Raw genomic sequence first — 21,212 nt, forward strand, 5'->3', positions numbered from 1 at the left:
CGGAGCGGCTAGGCCCATGAGCCACAACTACTGAGCTTGCGCGTCTGGAGCCTGTGCTCCGCAACGGAAGAGGCCACGACAGTGAGAGGCCCGCGCACTGCGATGAAGAGTGGTCCCCGCTTGCCGCAACTGGAGAAAGCCCACGCACAGAAACGAAGACCCAACGCAGCCAAAAATAAATAAATAAATTTATATATATATAAAAAACTCAGTTATACACCAATAAAAAGTCAATTTAAAAAAAAATTTGTCTTTTCTTTAGATGCCAGTGATAGAGACTTCAAAGAAAAACAAGAACCTTGTGCACGTGGAGGTTACTTTTTATTTGAAGGAGACAACCAACATGTGATGACATAAAATATATTCAGATAGTCTCAGGTGACATACAGAAACTGAAACATGGTGATGTGATGTAAGTGATGAAGGGGCATTATTTTATATTGCGAAATTAAGAAAAGCTGCTCAAAGAAAGTAATTTATGAGCTGAGTCCTAATTTATGAGAAACAGCTGAGAAGGTATTGATCTAGAAGAGTGTGTACCAGGCAGAAGGGAGAACAAGTTATTAATTGGTGAACTGAATTTTGTTTCCTTCAGAGAGAAACACATTTAACTGTATCTCTACAATTCAGTCCCCATTAGACTTCTGGCTTCTTTAGCCCTACCCCTAGCTCTCCAGTTTATCTTTTTAATCTCTCCAGTTATGTTTGCTTACCTTTTCCTCACCTCCAGGAGCAGTGAATAATATGAGTGGAGTTGATCTAATCTAAAGAAAAATCAAGAGGGAAGAGATTAGTGGGGGAAATGGATGTTAATAATTAATGAAAAAACAAGAAAAGGAAATAAACAGATCTGACAAACAAGGGAGGTTTTCTATGAATATGGAAGAGCAAAATGATCTGAAGAAAGCTATATCTGCCCCATTTAACACACTCTATGTTCATTGTGACTTGTTGAGCCAGAAGTGCAGCAGAATGTTTGAATCATACTGTCCTATACAGACCAGAGAGTAGTTCAAACTTCTTTTTTAGCAAGAAAAACACTAAATTTTAATAGTAAAGATATTACCTAATTAATTAGGACACAAAGTTTGCTTTAAATATTTCTTTGGGGGAGGAGATACTACATTCTATTCAATTAAGAAAAAAACAAAGTCCTAACTTTTACAACTTTTACAATCTGTGAATTCATAGGGAATAGGTTCCAGCTGTTCAGGTTCCTTTCCATTGGTGCTCACAAAGTGTGCTCCTCTGGGTGGAGCAGACTGGGGCTTCAACTGAACCCAGGTACCTTTCTCCTTGGCTTCCTTCTTTTCTGATCATTTTCCTTCATGAGTTTCAGGAAGCTATCATGGCTCTTAGAGTGTATATGCCTAACACATACACTAATTCTCTTGGCAAGAATCTTCCCCTTAACTTCTTTCAATAGTGCCAACAGCCTGCTGGGTACACTTTAGACACTTCCAGTTTTGCCATGGTAATATTTGTGGCATATTCCTTTTTGAACAGTGCCCATTCCCTCGATGTCTATAGTATCATCTTTCTTGTATATTTACATGTATGTTGCCAAAAGAAAAACTCGATGTTTTCTAAAAGGCCTAGAAGACATATAGCAGGTGTCTCTCCTCTTTATCCTTGTGTTAGTCATTTTGGCAAATTACTGGAAGATGGCAGTTCCCATGAAAAGGAGCTCAAAGGTTTTTGGTTTTCTTTTTTTGAATTTTATTTATTTTTTTATACAGCAGGTCCTTATTAGTCATCAATTTTATACAAATCAGTGTATACATGTCAATCCCAATTGCCCAATTCATCACACACACACCCACTCCCCCACCACTTTCCCCCCTTGGTGTCCATATGTTTGTTCTCTACATCTGTGTCTCTATTTCTGCCCTGCAAACTGGTTCATCTGAACCATTTTTCTAGGTTCCACATATATGCGTTAATATACGATATCTGTTTTTCTATTTCTGACTTACTTCACTCTGTATGACAGTCTCTAGATCCATCCACGTCTCAAAAAAGGACCCAGTTTCGTTCGTTTTTATGGCTAATATTCCATTGTATATATGTACCACATCTTCTTTATCCATTAATCTGTCGATGGGCATTTAGGTTGCTTCCATGACTTAGCTATTGTAAATAGTGCTGCAATGGACATTGGGGTGCATGTGTCTTTTTTTTTTTTTTTTGTGGTACGCGGGCCTCTCACTGTTGTGGCCTCTCCCATTGCAGAGCACAGGCTCCAGATGCGCAGGCTCAGCGGCCATGGCTCACGGGCCCAGCCGCTCCGCGGCATGTGAGATCTTCCTGGACCGGGGCACGAACCCGTGTCTCCTGCATCGGCAGGCAGACTCTCAACCACTGCGCCACCAGGGAAGCCTGCATGTGTCTTTTTGAATTACGGTTTTTTCTGGGTATATGCCCAGTAATGGGATTGCTGGATCATATGGTAATTCTATTTTTAGTTTTTTAAGGAACGTCCATACTGTTGTCCATAGTGGCTGAATCAATTTACATTCCCACCAATAGTGGATGAGAGTTCCCTTTTCTCCACACCCTCTCCAGCATTTGTTGTTTGTAGATTTTCTGATGATGCCCATTCTAACTGGTGTGAGGTGATACCTCATTGTAGTTTTGATTTGCATTTCTCTAATGATTAGTGATGTTGAGCAGCTTTTCATGTGCCTCTTGGCCATCTGAATGTCTTCTTTGGAAAAGTGTCTATTTAGGTCTTCTGCCCATTTTTGGATTGAATTGTTTGTTTTTTTAATATTGAGCTGCATGAGCTGTTTATATATTTTGGAGATTAAACCTGTGTCCGTTGATTTGTTTGCAAATGTTTTCTCCCATTCTGAGGGTTGTCTTTTCATCTTGTTTATGGTTTCCTTTGCTGTGCAGGTCCCATTTGTTTATTTTTCGTTTTATTTCCATTACTCTAGGAGGTGGATCAAAAAAGATCTTGCTGTGACTTATGTCAAAGTGTGTTCTTCCTATGTTTTACTCTTTAACATCTTAACATCTTTATTTTAAAATCTATTTTATCTGATATGAGTATTGCTACTCTAGCTTTCTTTTGATTTCCATTTGCATGGAATATCTTTTTCCATCTCCTCACTTTCAGTTTGTATGTGTCCCTAGGTCTGAAGTGGGTCTCTCCCACAGCATATATATGGATCTTGTTTTTGTATCCATTCAGCAAGGCTGTGTCTTTTGGTTGGAGCATTTAATCCATTCACATTTAAGGTAATTATCAATATGTATGTTCCTATGACCATTTTCTTAATTGTTTTGGGTTTGTTTTTGTAGGTCCCTTTCTTCTCTTGTGTTTCCCACTTAGAGAAGTTCCTTTAGCATTTGTTATAGAGCTGGTTTGGCGGTGCTGAATTCTCTTAGCTTTTGCTTGTCTGTAAAGCTTTTGATTTCTCCATCAAATCTGAATGAGATGCTTTCCGGGTAGAGTAATCTTGGTTGTAGTTTCTTCCTTTTCATTACTTTAAATATGTCATGCCACTCCCTTTTGGCTTGTAGAGTTTCTGCTGAGAAATCAGCTGTTAACCTTTGGGCATTCCCTTGTATGTTATTTGTCATGTTTCCCTTGCTGCTTTCAATAATTTTTCTTTGTCCTTATTTTCTGTCAATTTGATTACTATGTATCTCGGCGTGTTTCTCCTTGGGTTTATCCTGTATGAGACTTGCTGTGCTTCCTGGACTTGGGTGGCTATTTCCTTTCCCATGTTAGGGAAGTTTTCGACTATAATCTCTTTAAATATTTTCTCTGGTCCTTTCTCTCTGTCTTCTCCTTCTGGGCCTCCTATAATGCGAATGTTGTTGTGTTTAATGTTGTCCCAGAGGTCTCTTAGGCTGTCTTCATTTCTTTTCATTCTTTTTTCTTTATTCTGTTCCACAGCAGTGAATTCCACCATTCTGTCTTCCAGGTCACTTCTCCGTTCTTCTGCCTCAGTTATACTGCTATTGATTCCTTCTAGTGTAGTTTTCATTTCAGTTATTGTATTGTTCATCTCTGTTGTTTGACTTTAATTTTTTTAGGTCTTTGTTAAACATTTCTTGCATCTTCCTGATCTTTGTCTCCGTTCTTTTTCCAAGGTCCTGGATCATCTTCACTATCATTATTCTGAATTCTTTTTCTGGAAGGTTGCCTATCTCCACTTCATTTAGTTGTTTTTCTGGGGTTTTATCTTGTTCCTTCATCTGGTACATAGCCCTCTGCCTTTTCATCTTGTCTATCTTTCTGTGAATGTGGTTTTTGTTCCACAGGCTGCAGGATTGTCAAGCATTTATATCAGTAGATGTAGTAAAATCCACAGTATCATTTCAGAGAGTCTGCTCCAAGATCTCTCTGCCATGAAATTTTAGCAAATAGATATTACAGCATGGTTCTTTCCATAGTCTGGTATAAGTAAAAGTGTTCTTGTCTTGGAGGCAGAAAGATGGCATCAAATCTGGTTTGTCCACTTCTGACCTGGGTGTCCTTGGTCAAATCACTTGAACTTTGGGAGCTTCACTTCCTACACCTATGAAATAAAGACAAAAACATCTATCTCCCAGCATTGGGTAGGAGGGTGGATTATAAACGTGAATCTCAAATGTTTTAATACATGTAAATGTTTCAATACATGTAAAAATACATGTAATTTTGAGGAGAGACACATGGAAATCTAGCCATGAGTGATGCCTCATTTTAGAGAGATAGGCCAAGCAAAGATGTTGAAATGAAAACCAATGCTCTTGTTTGTACAAGACAATCATACAGGTGGCCTTCATAGATTTGACTATATCCTTTGACTGATATAATTGAGGATTATCATCCACTTAACATTATGTACTGTCTCTGTAGTGCCTCAGGAGACTGACATTCTTCCAATACCAAATCATGTCTCTTTATGTGCCACTACCCCTCTTCTTGATTAATTCATTCAAGAATACTATACACACATATATTTTAACCAGCTCAGGAAAAAAAAATGAGTCTATGTTGTGCTAGCTGAATAGGGAAGTGAAGTGTCAGGAGGAGCTCCTCTGATTATAAGATTACTTATGTTTTTGGCTTTTGGTTTTTGTTTTTCCTTTGTGTAGCTTCAGATCTGGCAAGCCCTTTCAGCAAATAGTTTAAATTGCACACTTTAGTATTTATGTAGGAAAGTGCCTGCAAGATTTATAGCACAATAAAATATCAATTGGTACCATACTGTGTTGGTAATAATTATTATTAAGAACTACTTAACTAGGTATTTCACTTTTCATATCTTCATTAAACACTTGTAGTCCTTGCTCTCTCCTAACTCTCCCATGTCTCTCAGGTGGAAGAATTGGTTAATAATATTTTCATTTTATTTCCTAGAAGCATGAGGGCTATTTATAATTGAAGTTCATTGATATGATTTAAAGCTTTCTTCAAAGAACAAAAAAGACATGAAGATGTCTTTAAGAATTTAAATAAGGGTTCATGTTAAAAACAAGCCTGTTAAAAAGGTTAAATGTACACCTTAAAGAGCTTTTACCCATTATGTTTCTAGAAGTCTTGATTTTTTTTAAGTAGTCGTATCACTTATGATGTGATAGTTATATATGTAAAAGCACAATTGTATCCTAGGTAGATTCCAGCCAGTGAATTATCTATTTTTTCTGTCTTTTAACCAATTGGAAAAGTAATATGCGTCCCCTTTTCTCTTTCTTCCCTTCTTTCCTACTTACTTCCTTTTTTTATTCTTTCTTTCTTCCTTCCTCTCTCCTTTCCTCTCTTCCTTCTTTCCTTCCTTCCTTCCATCCTCTTTCTCTCTTTCTTTCTCTCTCCTTTCTTCCTTTTTCTTTCCCCAAATATATTTTATCTAAAAAACAATTCTTTATCAGTTCTTCTGAGGGATGCTGCATCCTGCAGTCTCCCACTGCACATTCATAATACATATAAGCATATTAAAATCTAGTATTTCCTGAGGTGACAACTTTTATTTCACCTTGTTTAAGCCAGCAGTTTTCAATCATATGTGACCTGAGAATTGTTAGTATATAATAAGTCAACACCTAACTAAAAATAACCCAAGAAGTGCACTTGGGGACTATTATCAGAGAACTCTAAAGATGATTTGCTTATGAAAATACCTAAACAAATAACAGCATGTTGTTGGTAAATGTTCTCCAAGGAGAAAAGTGTGGGCGTGGGCGTGGGCATGTGTGTGTTCATGTATGTATATGTGAGAGTATGTGAATAGACAACTTTCTATTATTTTCTATTTTGTGGGGACATAAAAACAGATTAATTTTAGTATAGAGTTAAGGTATTTCTGTACATTTTAATGTAAGGTGTCACCTGTTTATAGTAAAAACTATTGTAATCATTATTTTATCTACTTTATTAACTGTTACATAATTATTACACTGCATTTAGCTGGAAAAAAGAAAAATTCTTATATTTGTGTGTATGTGTGTATGATCATATGTCTGCATGTCTCTATATATATAAATGCACATTGAAGTTTAGCTATGAGAAAATGGTAGAGATAAAAATACTGATGCTCCTATATATACAGAAAGGCTGTAAAAAATTGGGAGAAAGCTGAGGCTGCAGGCTGATGCTTTGAGCCATGGAGGTGCTAGTTATATAAATAATGTTGAAAGATTTCTCCTTTTGTACAAATAAAAGGCTCAGTGATGCTAGAGGTCCCTGGTACCAGAGCCATAATATAGCAAGGCCATAAGTGAAGGATTGATATCAATGGCCTCTGACAAATGAAAACCATACCCATGTGGATGGACCAGAAGGATCAAAATATGTCATTTCAAAGGGCATTGGTATAAGCTTGGAATGTAAGGACAGCAGTCTTGAAGATCAAGGCTGCTGCCTCCTAACCAACCTGTCTACTGCTGTCATTTTGAGGCAGCCCAGATCCAAACAGAACTAAGTTTCCTCTAGGTAAACTTTCTTATGCAAGAGGGCTAGAGCAGTCACTCTGGCTTGACTGTCTGAACTTTATCACTTTAGACTAAAGTTGGGCAGGTGATTTAGGAAACTAACTTTTGAAAAGTCTAGAGTTTTAGGACAAAATTACAAAATTGACATACATTAAACATATTTGATGTGTCCAATTGGCCATTTAAGAGATTTATCACAATGCAAAATCACATTTCTCCTCAACGTGATTATTTTTACTCTTTGACTAGTGAGAATGACAACTCTCATAGTCTAATCCGATTATCCCTAGAAAAGCAGGGAGGGATTTAAGAGAGGAAAGAACTTTACAGTAATCAGTAATGTTATCCTTAGGTAACATATCCCTAGCATGATATTCCCATGATATCATGTGATAACGAACATTTATTATGTCATGGTTAGAGATTCAAGAGAACTTAGCTGAGTGTTTATGCCTCAGCATCTCTCACAATGCTGCAATCAATGTGGCAGCCAGGGCCGCTGCCACCTCAAGGGTCAACTGGGAAGAATTGTTTCCGAGTCGACACACATGGCTCTTAGCCCTGAGAAGATCTGTGTCTAAACTCACTCACATAGCTCTTGACAGAGCTCAGAAGATCTGCTTTCAAGCTCACTCATGTGGGATCCTCCACAGGGCTGCTTTGGGACATGAAACTTACTTCCCCCAGAACTGGCAAGGTATCAGAGAAAGGGAGAGCACCCGAGACAGAAGCCATAGACTTTTTATAACCTAACTTCAAAAATGACTACCCTTCATTTCTTATATTCTATTCATCAGAATTAAGTCCATTTCACAGTCAAGGGGGCAAGATTAAACACGGGTGTGAATACTAGGAGGTGAGGATAATTGAGGGCCACTGTAGTGGCTGCCTACCACATGAGAAAAACAAATTAACTGCATCCTCAAAAAGTTAACTGACTTGATCATTGGACTCCAGTTCTCTTGACAAGTTTGCATTCAAGTATCTATTTCTAGAAATAATATATGGCTGCTTACATTATCTGGACAGTATTTTTGGACAGTATTTTTGACTTGATCTTAAAACTAATTTTAGAAGCAATACCTAAATATGCGGGGACTATGGAAATGATTATAAAGCTAATTTTATAAGTAATACCTAACTAAGTGAAAACTACAGGAAAGACTAAAATGAACACAAGACAGGATTCCTTGAATTTATTAGAGTGAAGATTTTAAGGTTTGTAAATTTTAACAAGAAATGCAATTTTTAAATTCTTTGCTACATGGTATAAGATAGCAATGGTATCCTTATCCTATAAATATTGGTTGTTGAATGTATGCTATTTGTAATTACTTTGGTATTGACATTAGTGGTCTAAAATTCCCCTATCAGGAGACAAATAGACATTTTCGAAATTGACACCGTAGAACTGCATAACAGAGACAGAGTTCTTCACCTTTAAAGAGTTTTAAGAGAACATCTCGTTCAATTCCAGGTATTCCAATGCATAAATTTTTTTATAATTACAGAACTAGTTATAAAAATGATTTTGTAGAAATCATTGGGTCTAGTGGTCATTAAACTTACTTTTTAGTGCCTGCTCTGGGGCAAGGGTGGGCTAGTCATAGTGAATAGAAAATGCAAAAACCCTGAAGTTGATGAATAATTAGCATGTTTGTGCACATAGTGATGCTGAGAAGCCAGCTGAACAGAGAGAATAAGAAAGTGTGGAAAAGGATAAGATCAGAGAGATAGTAGGTAGAAGAGGGCAGCTCAAATAGGGCCTTATGATAGGAGATACATTAAGGGGCATGTCATGTAGGGCCTAAGTGATATGGGATACTGTTGAAGAGTCATGAGCACAGAAATCACCTGATTTTACTTATCTTTTTTTTTTTTTTTTCCCGGTACGTGGGCCTCTCACTGTTGTGGCCTCTCCCGTTGCGGAGCACAGGCTCCGGACGTGCAGGCTCAGCGGCCATGGCTCACAGGCCCAGCCGCTCCGCGACATGTGGGATCTTCCCGGACCGGGGCACGAACCCGTGTCCCCTGCATTGGCAGGCGGACCCTCAACCACTGCGCCACCAGGGAAGCCCTACTTATCTTTTTAAAAGGATTATTCCAGCTGCTCTGCTGAGAATAGACTACTGGGTAATACAGGTAGCAAAAGGGAACAATTTGGGAGGTGCTTGCATTAATCCAGGTGAGAAATGATGATGGTTTTGAATATGGTGATTAACAGTGGGGATAGTAGGAAATGATCAGACTTTTGAAAACAGAAGCAGTAAAACTTGTGTTGTATAGAGGCTGTGAGAAAAATAGAGGAATAAATGTTATTCTAATATCGTTGTATTAGTAGCAAAATCTTTTCTTCAATTAAACCTTTTGTAACAAGTAGGAACAGAATCAAACTGATTGAAGCAGGGGTGGTGAGCTCAGATCCCTCCCCCGCATACCCTATTGCCCCTGATGTCGCTCTGAGGACCTGTAGAACATCTCAGAAAGCAGTTTGAAAAATACGTGTAGCTGGTAACATTCCTCAATCTATATATTACTTTTTCCTTTTTAACGATCACTGAACTAAGTTTGAACTTAGTTTAAAAACATAGACAAAAACATAATCTTATTCAATCTCAGATAAACAGCCATTTCAGGTTATAATCAGTCAATTTATGCTCCTTTATCCAGGAATTTGACAGTACCATGGTGACATTAATGGACAGGGATAATAATATTTTGTTATATTGTTTACTATGCTGCCATTTGTATCTACAGCCAAATAAATTTTTACATCGTCGTAGGCACCTCTCTATTCATCTAGGTGCCCCAAGTTAAATGCAGTCTCCATATGTATACCTCGTTCAACTGTTGTGTCTCCTTAAATAGACTGGGACACAGTAAAATGCAGCTACATTCTTATTCCAATCTAGTGCCATGAGAAACTTCGTAAGGCTACTTCAAACTCTATTTGCCACTTACAGCTAGAGTGATCATCTAATTTATCATCTGAAACTGGGACATGTTGTCTGAGACAAATGCTGTTGAAAAGCAGATGTAAATCAGGACTGTCCTGGGCAAACTAGGCTATGTAATTACCCTGTGTCCAACTCCAGTAACCATCTATCTTCTCTTGTTCTCATGTCAAAATGGCATAGTGAATGCCTGTAAGGCTGCAGTTTTCCAGTTTTACAGACAAATTTGGAGAGCACAGCTCCTTTAAACTCTTAGCTGCCCAAATTTAACTGGCAGTTTTATTATCCCAAACTTGAATGGTAAGACTCAGGGGTTGAAGTGTTAGAGCACACAGCCTCTGCTTTTACTAGAGTTTACTTTTGCTTCCTCTCATTGTCATGTCTAAAATTCAGCCAGGAATTTTAATCTCTTCTAGTGTGGGAGCAACATACCCAGGGCCTTAGAGTGTTTGGGATGCTATAACAAATACCGTAGGCTGGTGGCTTACAAATAACAGAAATGTATTTCTCACAGTCTGGTGACCAGGAAGTCCAAGGTCAAAACAAATTCAATGTCTTGTGAAATCCCACTTCCTGGTTCACAGATGGCTCCTTCTAGCTGTAACCTCACCTGGCAGAAAGGACAAAGAAGCTGTCTGGTGTCTCTTTTATAAGGCCACTAAGCCCATTCATGAGGGTTCCCCTCCCATGACCTAATCTCCTCACAAAGATCTCATCTCCTAATACTATCACATTTAGAGTTAGGATTTAATATATGAATTTGGAGCATTATAAACACTCAGTTGGTAGCATTCAGGAAGTATTCTTCCAGATCTCTTAATGTCATCCATGGACTGCTACTTAAAAGTCAAGCATGTACAGTTCCTATTTACTGGTTTGGCAACTGTGACCATGTGAGCAACTGTGACATCCTAAGTCAAATGGGCTCATGTGTGGGATTAAAGCAAAGAGTGGGATGGAGTCAAAACACAGTAGCAACTTATATTACATTCACTCAATATTGATCAAATAAAATCACTTTATTGATGATAATACTTATATCTCAGATCGCATAGCTAGATAAAGCAAAGTTGGGACGACAAATCAGTTCTCCTGATGCCTCCTCTACTGGACTTAATTCTTTGATGATACTTTTAAAAGCACTGAACTGTCTTGTTTTTGTTCTGGTTGTTGTTGCCTCCAAACTCCTACCAAATAATATTGTTTCAAGGTTTTAAATCTCTAGGCTTTATATGCAGGACAACTTGAGATAAACTCAAAGTGTCTGCTTTCTCTCGGTATATGTCAACTTCTTGATTTAATGTGCTATATTTTTAAGTTATCTCACTATATTGTAAAGGCTACTATAAAATATGTAGTGAAATAATTCAATTAGTTTAAGTGAAAAAAAGGAAATTTTTATATACGTTAATATTGCTATAAAGACTATAACGATTTCAAAAATCTACTCAATTCCAAAAATTATAGAGGTTTTATAACATACTGGCTATAGTAAAACATATCTACCACCTTACACCAAGTTTTAGAAGCCTAAAAGTGCAAAAGGTTGACATTCTTTAAATGGATGGCATATTGGGATAGTTAAAGATTATACTGCTCCATTTGTAAAATGACTATTAACCAGTAGGGAGCAATTAGAAAACTGCTATGTTTCAGAGTATAGGTATATCATCATATTTAAGTTTAGAACACCCAAGATATAGGTTATCAACATAAAAAGGAAAGAACTCAGTTTGTAAATTTGGAAAAATAATCTAAGTTTAAAAATAGCTTAAACTTAGATTAATATAAACTTCTAAATTCTTACTTATGAGTTTATTTAATTTTATTCAAAATATTTTCTTGATCCTATTTGAATCTACACATACAATAAGAATAGAAAAAAGTATATGTTAAACTGAGCTACTAAATTTCCCTTTAGGAATAAGTTAACAAACTACTCAATAAAGAACAACAAAATTTAAAGGTAAATGAATGCCAACCATTTCAAATTCATTTGCTTATTCACATGAACAATTTATTGGAGTATCTACTATTACTTAGGTCCTATTCTGTCTGAGCTAAAGTAGTGAACAGCACAAAGTATCTCAGAATAGCTTAGAATCTAATTAGGGAGTTCATTTGAATACCTTTAAAAATAATTATTTAGAAATATAATGTGAAGTAGTTTTGAGGTATGTAAAAAGTAAAATAAAATGGGTGAGAGGATAGAAAACGAAAGGTGGTAGGGAATGGACGATGTTATTTCAAATATTATGGGTTCCTCCTCTTACACTGTTAGTGGGAATGTAAATTGGTATGGCCACTATGGAGAACAGTATGGAGGTTCCTTAAAAAACTAAAAATAGAGCTACCAGTTGATCCAGCAATCCCACTCCTGGGCATATATCTGGAGAAAACCATAATTCAAAAAGATACTTGCACCCCAATGTTCATTGGCTAGTTACAATAGCCAAAACGTGGAAGCAACCTAAATGTCCACTGACAGATGAATGGATAAAGAAGATGTGGTACATATATACAATGGAATATTACTCAGCCATAAAAATAATGCCATTTGTAGCAACATGGATGGACCTAGAGATTATCAAACTAAGTAAAGTAAGTCAGACAGAGCAAGACAAATATCATATGATGTCACTTACATGTAGAATCTAAAATAATGATGCAGGTGAGCTTGTTTACAGAACAGAAACAGACTCACAGACTTAGAGAGCAGGTTTGTGGTTGCCAATGGGAAAAAGTGAGGGGAGGGATGAATTGGGAGGTTGGGATTGGCATATGCACACTACTAAATGTAAAATAGATAATCAACAAGGACCTACTGAATAGCACAGGGAGCTATACTCAGTACTCTGTAATAACCTATATGGGAAAAGAATCTGAAAAAGAATAGATATAGGAACATGTATAACTAAATCACTTTGCTGTACACCTGAAACTGACACAACATTGCAAATCAACTATACTCCAATATAAAATTAAAAAATTTTTTAATCTTCCCTAGAGAAGAGCCTAAGTCTGGAATTACTGTTCAAATGACTTATTGGGAAGATCTCTCAGGAGAAAGGGAGAACTCAAAGTGGAAAGAGCAGAGGAAAAAATCATAGTAAGAATGTGGTCTCAGCCAGAGACTAGCTTCAATCTGATCCCATAGGGAAGCTTGGGGATATCATTGCCCTGCAGAGGTGGCCCTATCTCCCTGCCAGTTAGAGAATAGCCAGTGCTTTTTCATTTACTATCTTGAAAAAAGCATAGCTTTCAAGACTTCTAGTCCTTTCCTTCTAGCTGTTACTTGACAGGTCAAGAAAGAAGTATGAGGGTTGTGCCAACAGCTAAGAATATCAGTTTAAGTACCAGAGACATGAGCATAGGCTGGGCCAAAGTTGATCCAGTGGACCCACTGTGAGATGGACTTGAGCTCTATTACCTGATCTTGTTCATGCCTCCTTTAACAAGGGTGCCATGACAACACTTTGGGTCCCAAATGTCAGTGTCAACTCAGATCCTACATCCAAGGGTCCTCTAAAGATCTATTATTCCCCATTCCCCAGTGTATGGTTACCCTAACAAGTGGCCCTAGGTCCTTTCAGGGGAAGGAGTAGGAAGATCACTGCTGTTCAATCCATGATTTCTTGGTGTGAGAACTGGCTCACATCTAGGAGCTAAAAAGCAAGAGATCATAACTTTCTATGGAGGCAAGTGACCTCCACTTCTACATGCCCATTGTTGATCTTCTAATTATATATATTAAGCAGTAATCTGTGGCCACTTATTGATTTTGCTCCAAGAACAGGATAAATCCCATCATATCTCATCAAGAATCACATGCCATCTAAATTTATTGTCAATATTTTTATGTTTTACCAATAATATATAAGTAATGTTATTAAATTATATTCTTCATGTTATAATTTTAACATATCACTTGAAATTTTTAACATTAAACATATTTCTCTTTAATGTAAAAGAAATGAACATCTACCCTATTTTAGGTGCTGTACTGGGCCCTGTGTTGACTTAGAACTAGAAGTATTGCATTCAATTACTGTGGCAATTTTGGAGAACCACAGACAAATTCTCACAACGTCAGTTTTCCCAGTCTGTACTATGAAAACAAAAATATTTGCCCTATATTACCTTTCTATTTTGAAGTTCAAATTTTAAATTAAAATTTTTTTGAAAAACATAAAAGCCCTATGTAAATATCATTTACATAATTATCCTCATTTGAGCAGATGTCTCAGGTGTGTACTATTTTAGAATATATATGTGTACATATATGTATACATATATGTACATATTCAGAGAGAGGAATTAATACATAAATTATAACACAAGTTGGAACATTAAAAGAATTTGGTCTCCTGATAATTTTCTACTCATAGCCATTTTGTTAGCTCATAGAAGAATGCTACTTTTTTTTTTTCACTTTTTAACATTCACTCTACTATTCAGGTCCTAAAATAAGAATTTTTTTTTTTAGTTTGAATTTAAAGCTGGCCTTTGTAATACATGACATTTCTTGCTTCTGAAAAGGCCTCCTCGTAAAAGCTACAAAGGGCTCTCACACTTCAAATAGTTCCCTCAGACATTTCGATAAGTATAAATGAATTTTTTAATCTTCTGGCAGATTCATAATGCCCCACAGATGTGTCCCTGGCTAAGAAAATCACATAGACGTCTATAAGAGGAATGCTGTCCACTAACAGCTGCTATATTGCTTCCAGTGCCTAAAATGCTGTTCCCAGCTGCCATTTCATCCTCCCTAGAGAGATTTTATGTTGCAAACTTCAAGTTAGGAGAGCTTCTCTTATTACAGCAATTCAGGAGTGACTACCTTCTGACAAACTCCACTGCATTTGACTTGAGACTTGAATGAGAAAACAGTCATTGAGTCACTTTTAAGGTACTTGTCAGGAAGGAAGTTTGAGGAGACAGACAGACTTGGGGTGTGGGGGATGGGTAAGGAGGTGGAAAAGGGAATGAGAGAGGTTTATACAGAAGCAACTTATTTAGGTGTTATAGGTGGAATATATTTTTCCACTCAGAAGTGACTGTGTTTCTAAGGAAATATTACTGAGGTATGTTCTTCAACAACATTTGCTCTGAGGAACCTGAAGGGTAGATGGAAAATGGAAGAATTCAATCTGAAGGTTTCCCAGTGGTACAACTCAAAACTTATCATGTCCACGAATCATGTCCTCCCCAAAACTCAGTTTATAATATCAGATTTTTTAAGTTAACTCAAAGCAATCTACAAGACTACAGTTTAATCATATAAACTAAAATAACATAATTACATACAGCAAAAACCTATCTTGAGCATGACATTTACCATTTCATGTTACCTCTACTGTTATCTTTTTTTTTAATGAAGCATGACTCAAAAGGTAAATTTTACATGTTACCCAGTTTCATTTTTCCTTCAAGCATCAGGCATTTTATTTCAGTGCTTCGCCTTTCAATTTCTTTTTCTCATTATAAAATGTATTCATTTTAAATATCTTCTAGTTTAACAGGTATTCACTTCAGAGGGTTTCTCTGGAATGGATTTTCTACCAGAAAGGTAATTTATCATATTGAGTACTGTCTCTCAAGCTAAAAAGGAAACTGGTAGATAATAAACATTCTCAACGCACCCTCAGTATTTGCAAGTGCAGTCTTTAAAATAAGAGGGATGCAGTTTAAACAACATGTGGTTCAGGGCTTAACATGTGTGTACGTTTAGTCCAAATTGTTTTTTGAAATTGGCTTTCTTGACACGCTGTTGTAAAGCGTTTGTAAAGTTTGCAACCTAGCCATGCTTTAACATAACCAGAAGTGCCACTTTAATTTTACAACATATATACCTATTACAGATACATTCTATGTTAGGAAATTCTGATATGAAAACACAGCTTTCTAAATATCTACATATTTTTATAAAAATCACATTTAATATGAGATCTATCTACCAAAACTCATTACTTTCTCAAAAAATTATTTTGTAAAAACTGATTTTATAACCAAGTTTTTAGGAATATATTCAAAAATGAATGTTAAGGACTTCATCTGATGTGTAAGTTCATGGGAAAGATCTCATGTCTAGATAAGTCTTTCAGTATTGAGGTCTTAACTGAGGGGAAATTCTGCATCTCTTCCTACATCTACGTGCCAAATTATATTTTATAAACATGCATTTAAAGGGAGACTGGAGAAAACATTTTCCATAAACGTTTTGATTGGCTCCCTGAGCTTTTTCCACTGTTGCAGTTGTGTGGAAACTACTGCTGTGTGGAGGACTGTGGCGCCCTATGCTGAACTGCCAAGTCCTGTCCAGAATGTCATTCATTCGCATAACACATACTCATCAAGCACCTTCCGTGAGCCACACGTTTATACAATGTGAATTCAGCAGTTACCAAAAAGTCTTTTCCCCACGGAGCTTAATTTCATTGGGGTTTTCTTAAGGCAACCAAACATTTCAGGTAGTGATAAGTGCTATAAAGAATATTAAGCAGTGAGAGGGGATAGACACTGACTTAGCGGTGTGGAGTGGGAAGTGATTGTTAAATATCATGGTCAGGGAAAGTCTCGCTGAGGAAGAAACATATAACAGAGAATAACATTGTGAGAAGCAGTGACCATGTAAAGACCTGAAGGAGCACAGTGAGGGTTGAGGAGATGGTGGAAGAGACCAGAAACTTAGACTAGGTCAGTTGCACTGTTGTGAATCGTGGTGTCTAGTTTTAGTTTATTCCAGGCGTAAAGGATAGATATTGAAGGCTTAGAAAGAAAGGATCATGATGAGATTAAAATTTTGAAAACATAATATTATTGAGAAAAATCATGAGTTTTCCAAGTGGTTGTGAGCAAGTTGAGGACAAGAATCTTTATTTTTGCATCTCTATTGCCCTGCACAGTCCTAGACATCATGGTCATTACTCAATACATGTGTGTTTAATTACTGATATCAAAGTAGTTGTGAAAAGAGTACACACAAGGCAACCTACACCTACTCCTGGTGATGTTGTAATTCTTTGGGGAAAGATTTAAACTGTTGGTCTGTTACTTCTGACTGGATAAATATATTCTCTAGTCATTTGTACTTTGTTTACCAAAGATTTCCCTTTCTAGAAGTAAAATTCCAGTAACAGGGCATTACCTCAGTCCACATAGCCCAACTTTCCTCTCAGGAGCAACAAGGCAGTTTCTTTATACTCTCAAAAGCAGCAAGATGTATAAGTATGATTTTCTACCATTTTCACTCACAGTCCACAGAGGACTTGATATGTTCAATATATATTGAGCAATATACTCAATACTTCATTTAAAGGGATACAATAGTAATATATCATAATGGTTTCTAAAGAACTGAGGGCATGTAAGACATAAGGAACAAAGGCTACAAGCATTTCTCATAGTAATCAAATAGTCAAAGTCTTTATCAAAAGTAAAGAGTAATTTTATTCTGAAATTTATTATTTGACTAAATGTTTACAAGCCTGGACCCAATTCCTGGTGAAACTGATAGCATATACTTAGAAATGATAACGTTTTTAGCACAGTCATTGCACAGGCATTCTCTCTTCCAGGAGTGTTTTGCATGTGAGTTCCCTTTCCATGCTTCACTCACTTTCAATCACATTTCAGTTTCATTGTTTGAAGAATAAAGCTCTAATTCATTGTCACACACAATTTACAACCTTGATGTTTGGGTGGACATTTCTTCTCTTAAAATGCACATGCGCACACAGCGGCAGAGTCTCCTGTCTTTTGAAAGCAATCTAGTGATGAGAGCTACCAGCTCTGTTACCAGGCAGAAACTTGACAGCAGCAGCCTCAGCTGCCCTAAAGCATCCCCCGTGTCACACAGACTATCCTTTAACTTTCTTCCTCTTGGTTAATAAGGATGCTGGGCTTCAGTTTTTCAATTCATCCCAGTTGTCAGTTTATACACTATATCAGCATCTTTCAAGCTTCTCTTTGTAACGTGCAAAGTGAAAAAAAAAAAAAAAAAGTGATGACCTGATTCTTGGGATCAAAAATATAGAAAACGCTTCAGTACAGAAAATGATAGAAACAGAAGAAGAAAATATTGAAGACAGCAAAATCATATAATTAAAGAAAACTTATAATTTTTGAATTTTACCCTGCCATTAATCCCTGACCTATTAAAAGCTGATATATGGGGCTTCCCTGGTGGCGCAGTGGTTGAGAGTCCGCCAGCTGATGCGGGGGACACGGGTTCATGCCCTGGTCCAGGAAGATCCCACATGCCGCGGAGCGGCTGGGCCCGTGAGCCATGGCCGCTGAGCTTGCGCGTCCGGAGCCTGTGCTCCGCAACAGGAAAGGCCACAACAGTGAGAGGCCCGCGGACCACAAAAAAAAAAAAGCTGATATATGTTAGAAGAGCTTCCATAATCTAATCATTCGTTCAGTAACTTCATCCTGTTGAAGGCCTACTATATGCCAGGCTCAACAGTAATACTGGGATTAGAGCAGTGGGCAAGGCAGGATTGCTATTTCTCAAGGAGCTTATATTGTAGTAGTACATATGCTAGTAAAAAAATGTAATTTTAATGTACTGAGAGAAATATTATCATGGGAGAAGTATGGATTACTTAATGACAAAAAAAAATAGGTTTTTGTGATAGCTTAAAAGAGCATCTGACCCAGATTTGAGAGTCAATAAAGGTTTCCTGTATAAAATGCTGTGTAAACTAAGACCTTAAATATGGACAAGATTCTTGGCAGAAAGTGCTTTAGGCTAAAATTTCCACATGTACAAAGTACCAGAGGCAAGAGGGAACATGATCTTTCTCAAGAAATGCAGCTTAGTCTGGCTAAAGCATAGAATGTAAGAGGTGAGTGAGAGAAGAAAAGAGAAGGAGACAGAGGACAAGGGTAGAGAAGTAGACAGAAGCTTATTAAATCATGCAGAGAATTTCACTCAGTTCTGTGTTCATGGGGGAAACATCAAAGAGTTTATACAAAGATCACTCTGGATGTTAAATTGGGAATGAATCGGAAGGAGTTAAAATTAGGAGAATGACAGAAATACTAATGAGGAAATTTCCATAGTAATCTAGCCAGGATGTAAGTTAGCATATTCATACTGAGACTGGAGGAAAGTTGATGATCTGGACAGATCTTCAGGAGACAGAACAGATTTTATTCTCCTAAGTAACTCATTAAATATCAGGAGAGTGAGGAATAATGAATGAATCCCAGATTCTTGACTCAAGCAACTGTTGCTGTTCTTGATGGGTAAAACAAGCAGCCAGTAAATATCACATAAAGCCTCTTTTCACAGCATATACTGTTTCCTTAGTTACTCAGGGTACTTTTTAGAGCTTCTCATTGTTCAGCAAATCTAAACCCCTGTAACTCTCTTATGGACTGAACGTTGTCCCCCTCAAATTCGTATGTTAAAGCCCTAACACCCACCCACCATGGGACTATATTTGGACACAGGTCCTTTAAGGAGGTAATTACAGTTAAATGAGATCATAGGGTTGAATATGACTGGTGTCCTTATAAGAAGAGGAGATTAAGACCTACATAGAGAGACACCAGAGAAAAGGCCTTGTGAGCACGAGAAGATGGGCATTTGCAGGCCAAAAAAAGAAGTCTTAGGAGAAACCAAAACTTCTGACATCTTTGGTCTTAGACTTCCAACCTTCAGAACTATGAGAAAATGAACTGTTGCTTAAGCCACCCAGTCTCTGTTATTTTGTTATAGTAGACCTAGCAAACTAATACATGCCCCAAAGCAGAATTTGTCTAAAGAGCAAATTCACCATAAGCATGTAGGAAATGTATCACATTTATCAGAGATCATGTTAAAGTTCAGGTGAGGTGTACATATTAAAAACATACCTGTTAAGGAAGAATAGCAAATACTATGCTGTAACAAATATTTTTTTTCTGTTAATGCCATTGCATTTCAGTTGTTCAGGCCAATGGAAAATTCCCCCAAGAAACTAATCATAAGAAATTAGGTTATTTAACACAGTAAAATCTTTCAATTAATGATCTCATGGTTATGACATGGGTTGCTGTGAGGATGGGGTTTGCCACCCCCTGTTCTCTATCAGCCTCCAGCCATCCCAATATACCTACACTCTAAGGAAAATAATGTGCTTCCTAAATAAACACAGCTACAAGGTAAGTTCACTAACCAGATTTCTGGCCCTAAGACTCTACTTAATGAAACTTCTAGTATTAACATGAATCTCCTGCAGGCTTTTCAAGTTTTCTTGGTTTCTTGGTAGCTGTAGTAGTTTCAATACCATTGGGTTTCTGAAAATAAACACATGACTCAGCATCTCATCAATGAGTCATACTATTTTTCAGTGGGCTGAAATAATTTATACCAGTGATTTCTACCTTTACCAATTTATAATAATTTATGTGGAATTAAAGCTCACATATTAGAATTTTTTCAGAGTTTTGTACTGTATCTAAGATATTCTACAAGGTTTTCACTATTTGCTAAAATCAAGTAAAAGTAACTACTGCATATTCTTAAATCAGAAACACTGATTTTACAAATAACTTTTCTCCAAGAATATTTTGAAAGTAAGAACGTGGTAATTTAGTAAAATTTGAAGAGGATGACTTTAAAATGAATTGCCATACCAAAACATCAAATATTTTAGGGCTACTCATGTGTTATTACTTAGGAATAGAACAACAATGAAAAAAACTCTCCTTTCTGTACTCCTACCTTGCATTTTACCATTTTTAGAACATTTTCTATGTTTTATTTTTAATACAGTTATTTGCAATTGGCTTATATTCCCTAATACATTATAGTAACTTGAGAAAGTCACCTTATATCTTTTTGTTTTGATTCCTACAAAGCATCATTCAAAATGGCTCAAGCACAATATATACTTCTACATTGAATGACACCAAATATACTCACTATATATACTCTCTGAAAATCAAAAGATTTTCTGTACAGAGCCTGATGATTCCAGAGAGACTACAGAAACATACTTAGTATTATTCCCAACAGTTCAAAAATGAACCACAAATTCCAATTAGTCTCTATCATTGATGTAAATCTTATCAGATAGCTACTACTGAGAAAGAAATGAAGCTTAACTTACATTGAAGAAAAAATCCACAAGGAGTATTTATTCTCTTTTAATTATTAACATCAAAGGGCAAATTCAGTGGCATTAATCCAGGCTTAAAAGAAGGCACACCACCCATGGAAAAGATAGCTCCACAGGGATCGATTTATAAAGCCAGTGCAACTAAAAATGTAATAATATTCAACTAGTCTAAAGCAAAAATAGTTGAAAGCTGCTAGCATTAAATACTCTATCCTTTTTC

At 36.8% G+C, this 21,212-nt stretch overlaps 1 pseudogene across 1 annotated transcript; it reads right to left on the bottom strand.

Annotated features, from left to right (window-relative positions):
• Positions 1 to 1,154: 1,154 nt before the first annotated feature.
• LOC309822282 (large ribosomal subunit protein eL21-like) lies at positions 1,155 to 1,645 on the bottom strand (annotated as a pseudogene). Its single transcript has one exon. The product of its transcript is annotated as a large ribosomal subunit protein eL21-like (transcript).
• Positions 1,646 to 21,212: the final 19,567 nt, after the last annotated feature.

The sequence above is a fragment of the Grampus griseus genome, assembly GCF_964374135.1.
Source record: "Grampus griseus genome assembly, chromosome: 4".
In the NCBI taxonomy this organism is placed as follows: domain Eukaryota; kingdom Metazoa; phylum Chordata; class Mammalia; order Artiodactyla; family Delphinidae; genus Grampus; species Grampus griseus.